Raw genomic sequence first — 5,449 nt, forward strand, 5'->3', positions numbered from 1 at the left:
CAGGAAGCTCTTTAAAACTCAGGAAGCCAACAACTCCAGTGCTCCAGGAAGTTCCAAAAACTGATAAGATGCACTAGGCACCTCCCCCCCCCAAGCTTCTATTATCAATAAGTACTGTTGGAAGGCATTCTTAAACCATCCAAGCTTCCTAGAAGAGGCCTCGTCCAGCCTACTGAGCTGCCTGAAAGTCGTACAGTGAGCTTGGTGGTTCTGGCTTTTATGAGCAGTCCCCCATGCTGGGTTGGAATTTTGATGCTGCATCTTTCTTGGAGTCATTCCTGCTCCTGAAAGCAGCCCCTTCCTTGCCTTAGAGTTTTCTATTGCTGTGATAAAACACCATGACTAAAAGAATCTTAGGAATGAAAAGGTTCGTTTCACCTTACCTCTTATAAGTCCACCACTGAGGGAAGCCAGAGTAGGAACTTGGGGCAGGACTAGAAGCAGAAGGCATGGCGTGGAAGGATGCTGCTTTCTGGCTTGCTCCCCATGGCTTTCCTACACATCCCAGGACCACCAGTTCAGGGCTAGCACCACCCATGATGGTCTGGGCCTTCCTCCATCCACCATAAATTAAGAAAATGCCCCCAAAGCCTTCCACACAGACAGATATAGTGGGGGCATCTTCTCAATTGACACTCTCTGTCTTCAGAAATGACGGTAGCCTGTGTCAAGTTGGACTTGCGGTCTCTTTACTTTGGTCTGTCGTCAGCTCCTTTTGCGAGCAGATAGATGTGTGTTCACATCTCCCTAGAAATAGTACGGCACAGCATTTACACATCAAGGCTGATGAGGACCTTAGGAAACCACAGCTCCTCTTAATGTCAACGCCATCAACGGATTCTGTATTCCATGCCTGTTTATCTGCCCCCTCTGTCAAGAACGGCCTGAACCAGAAAGGTGGGGAACATGGAGAGAGATCCGTTACAGCTTACCCTTGCCTCACGCCCTCCTCCTCCATCTAGCCCACTCTTCTGAGAGTTAAACGGCCTTGTTTCCCTTTTCCTGGACCGCGGAGAAGCCATGGTACTACAAGGGTTTTCATGGTCTTAGGTTTTAAAGATAAAATTGTGTAGCTGAAAACAGGACCGTGGGGTAAAAGCACAAAGATGGACTTTTCAAATAATCTGCAGTAGCTAAGTAAGTGTCTAAAAAAACAAGTCATGTCTCAGAAACATGGAGGTGATTACTTTGATTTTAGCCACCATGTGAAGCTTTTTTTTTCCTTACACAGTCCAGAAGAGATATAATACAACTTTAAAATCCATGAGGCAGAGGAGGCGGCGGAGGGGGGTGGGGAGGATGGAGGTGAGAGGGGGGGAGACATCCCATGTTGCAGTTCGTCTCCTCAGAAAGGGCTGGGTGTGTGTGGAATACATCAATACTTTGTGGACAAGATCCTTTTATTAAGGTCCCATCTTTATCCAGAAACTTGTCTTTCCCAATATAAAAATGTGAAGTTTTTCAAAGACCCTAGACTTCCAGGCCCCACATGTTCTCAAATATATAATACACCGAGAAAACAACTAATTTCAGATCCTGCCTCTCAGCGTAACTTTGGTTGCCAATGCCTGACTGTCATATTAGGACTGTGCTAAAAGCTCAACAGACCAGCTTACAGGAGCAGTGCTCACATTCTTGTGGGTGCGCACAGGAGAGGCAGCACTCGGAGCTGTCGCTTGTGCCCACAGTCAGCACACGGCCACTACTTGGGATCAGCGCACAGTCCCTGCAGAGAACAGTCAGAAGAAGTTGGAGTGCGTGGAACATCAGCACAGAACTCTTAGCCAGTCACAAGGATGCTCACCAGGCTGAACGTTGTCATTGCACTGAACCTCTCTAGACACTTGAAGATGATCCTTCATGGCTCTGGCTTACACGTGCACCTGAGACGTAAAATGTAAGAATTAAAAAAAATAAAAAACTCCTTCCCAGTGCATTAGTCACACTCAGTTTTCCAAAATTAAAATTTTGTTTTTTTCAAAACTGAGAACATTTGTTCAGAAGTTTAAACTGTGTTTTTAAAGAGCATGAGGTGGAATGGGTAAGAAATTGTAATACAGTCACTTAATGAAACACTAGAGAACAACAACAAACTATTTAAACCACATGAAATAATACGGGTGAAATTCACAAAATGCTGGGTGAAGATCTATGACACAAACAGCATATGCTCTAAGTTCATGAAGAGAAAGAACAACAGCCAGGACGGACTCTGGGGTGGGAGCTGTCGGTCCCTGGGGAGGAGAAGAGCGGAGACTGGAAAGGAATCCAGCAGCCTCTGCAGTACCAGATTAATGTTGTGTATCCAAGGTAGGACTGCTTACACAGATTATTCCATCTGTGACAATGCATAACACTGTGCCTTTATGTATGTATAATATATATGTATATATAATATGTAATATATATGTCTCGAAGAACAGTTATTTTTATGCCTCCTTTTCAATTTATTCACTACAAAAATAACGTCAACATTATTACACTAAAAACGTCCCATGAGGATGAGATTAAATTTTACACCTTGCCTGAGACCTTGTTTTCATTAATGCACATTCTGTCTCTAGCATCGTAGAAAATGGGTGTGGTAGTACACTCCTGTAATCCCAGAACTCACGAGGAAAAGGCAGGAGGAGCAAAAGTTTAGGGTCATCTTTGTCTACATAGCAAGACTGAAGCCTGCCTGAGAGGCATGAGACTGTATCAAAAAAAGAAAACAGAGAAGGGGGGAGGAGAAAGAGAGAGAGGGAGTTACTCAAGAGCTCTGAGGCAGAAACAGCATTCCTAAGGAACTTCAAGTGCTCCTTGTTGTTGTCAGTCGGCAACCCAGCTTCCTCTTCATCTCATCCTAGCATCCAATAAGTATCTTTTCTGAGAAGTAGGGGGTGGGTGTGGAAAGAGGAGGGAGGGTGAGACCGGGAGGAGAGGAGGGAGGATCAATGATTGGGACGTAATGTGAGTAGATAATTAATTTTTAAGAAGCCACATGTACTTACACACAGATCAATGGCCACTCTCTTGGTGCCACTGTGTTAGGAAGGAGCCTTCCAGCCACTTATGCTGGAATATCCGGAACCATATTAACAGCAGAGTGTGAACTCCTCAGCGTGCTCGCCTCAATGTAGAAGCCAAAACACAGGCAGAAAAGGAAAAGGCTATAAACATTTAACGATATGTGAATTCTGAATGGTACTCTTTATATCATTATGCAAAATGGAGAGGATATTTTTTTAATCTAGAAAAATGTTATTTTTCAGAGGAAATTTTCCATTTTTCAAGAAATAGGATGGGAATAAAAAAATATGGAAGATGGGTTAATCAAAAAGAATCTCTTGCTGGGCTCAGAGTCACACACCAGTAATCCCAGCACTCTGGGATGCAAAGGGAGGGGGTCTCTGTGAGTATAAGGCTCACCTGGTGTACAAAGTGAGTCCAGGACAGCCAAGACTATGTAGAGAAACCCTTTCTTAGAAAACCAAAAACCAAAAACCAAACCAAACAAACAATAAAAAACCTCTTATGTATGTGAGAAAGGATGAGCTGGGTCTAAATCCAGTTTATTTGTTGAGCATATTCATCTCTCTGTTGGGATTCAAACTTGCGTGGGACAAGTGGCTGAGGTGCCTGTGTAACCAAAGCAGACCTGGCCTCCAGGTTCTTCCTGTGTCCCTCGGTCCCCACCTGAACTTCCCAGCTGGGGCACTACATAATCTGACATTTCTCTCTCTCTCTCTCTCTCTCTCTCTCTCTCTCTCTCTCTCTCTCTCTGTGTGTGTGTGTGTGTGTGTGTGTGTGTGTGTGTGTGTGTGTGTGTGTGCGCGCGCGCACCCACTTTCTATCTCTGCCCCCAGTTTTTCTGTTTCCCTTTGCATAGCAACTTCATTGCCCCTCCTCCTGTGAGGTCAGTGAACCTGCCTGAGAGCTGCCCCAATAAACCTGCTTTTTACTATAAATTTGACTCAATTGGATTTATTATGTCGATGGAAAAGCCATTCACTCTCAGCCAATATTCGTATCCTAGTTGGCCAGCTAATCCACTGATTCATTAGGATTCTCTACTGAACTCTAATGGGCCAAAATTAATGTAGTGGGATGGCTTTGTTTTATTATACATAAGCTATTGTGTGGAGAGTAGCCTAAAAGCATCATTCACTGTCTTCCTAGTCCACACCTGTGGGTCTCCTCTTCCCTGGGGGCTGTAGGCCCATGAAGGCAGGGGAGGGGGGAGGGGAGGGGGGAGGGGGTGGCAGAAGGCAAAGCGCAGGACTTGGAAGGCCGTGAGCAGGATGGAGAATTACCACTCCTGGTACCTCTTCAGGGACCTAGTTCAACTTTATTCAGGGTGAACAAAGGCTTTATAGTCCTTGGGGAGTGGGTGGGGGACTCTCAGGGGAGGTGTACACAATTGGTTGGAATTAGGCATTTTAATGATGCTTGATTTGCATCTGGCAGTACGATCTTATTGATCGTATCGTATGAACCGGGATACGGTACCTAATTATCCTTTAGGTGCAGGGAGGGGAGGGCTAGCTCAGAATGGCTATCCAGACTGGAAGGACTGCAAACTCAAAGAGCAGGGCCCTCCCAACACACACACCCTCTTCTGAGCAAAGCTATTTTGAACTAGATCACACTTCCACACTTCTTGGACTCCAGAACCTTCATGTAGTTCAGCATGATTGACACCCAACTACACAACAGCCTGTGTGGGCCGTGGCAGAAAGATAGATCAATCAGCCAACCTCTTTTTTTGTTTGTTGGAGGAGAGAGCAATAGGGGGAACTTGCTAGTTAAAGGAGGCAGGAAGAACCGTGAGACCAGCTAGTCACAGCAACATAAGAGCAAAGCTTCCTGAGCGCTAGCTGTTGACAGCCTTTACGATGGCCCTCCTGCTCCATCCTCTGTGTGGGGTGGCCACTGCCCTTGTCCATTCACGCAGAGCACATCTATTGAGAGCTCCTCTCCACCAAGCACGAGGAATGGGGAGCACTGAGGATTTGATGTGGTTGTTGCTCTCACAGACCCCACAGTTCAGTGGAGAGAAGGTGAGCACTCAACAGGGAAGCCTCACCTGGGCTTGCAGCTGTAGGGCGGGCCATTGGGCTCAGTGTAGCAGAACTCGGTGTGCCTGTCCTTCCAGAGTCTCACTCTCCCTGAGCCACTGGGGTAGCTCTGTTCGTGCATGTGTGTCCTGCTCCCTTACCTAATTGTCTTGTTCGTGATATGGTTTTGTTTTGTCTTTCTTCAAACTCTACAACCTCCTGCTCAGCCTCCCGAGTGCTTGGGTTACAGTTGTCTGCCCTGTGGACTGTCTCAGACTAATTTGGCAGGTGGGGTGGGAGGGTTGGAGGTGGGGAGGGTAGAAATTTTTTTCAAGTCAGGCTTTCTCTGTGTAGCCCTGGCTGTCCTGGATTTGCTTTGTAGACCAGGTTGGCCTCAAACTCAGAGGCCT

The 5,449-nt window shown here is 46.2% G+C and overlaps 1 long non-coding RNA gene across 2 annotated transcripts; it reads right to left on the reverse strand.

The window, feature by feature from the left end:
• Positions 1 to 387: 387 nt before the first annotated feature.
• Positions 388 to 3,655, reverse strand: LOC311582704. Of its 2 annotated transcripts, XR_014774202.1 has the most exons (4): positions 2,994 to 3,655; positions 1,805 to 1,883; positions 1,632 to 1,726; positions 388 to 747 (listed from the first exon to the last, which is right to left on the reverse strand). It is a non-coding gene; the product is annotated as an uncharacterized lncRNA (long non-coding RNA). The 2 variants fall into 2 exon arrangements; XR_014774203.1 differs by lacking the exon at positions 388 to 747 and having other exon boundaries at positions 1,381 to 1,726.
• Positions 3,656 to 5,449: the final 1,794 nt, after the last annotated feature.

The sequence above is a fragment of the Acomys minous genome (genome assembly GCF_964271855.1).
Source record: "Acomys minous genome assembly, chromosome: 14".
NCBI lineage: Eukaryota > Metazoa > Chordata > Mammalia > Rodentia > Muridae > Acomys > Acomys minous.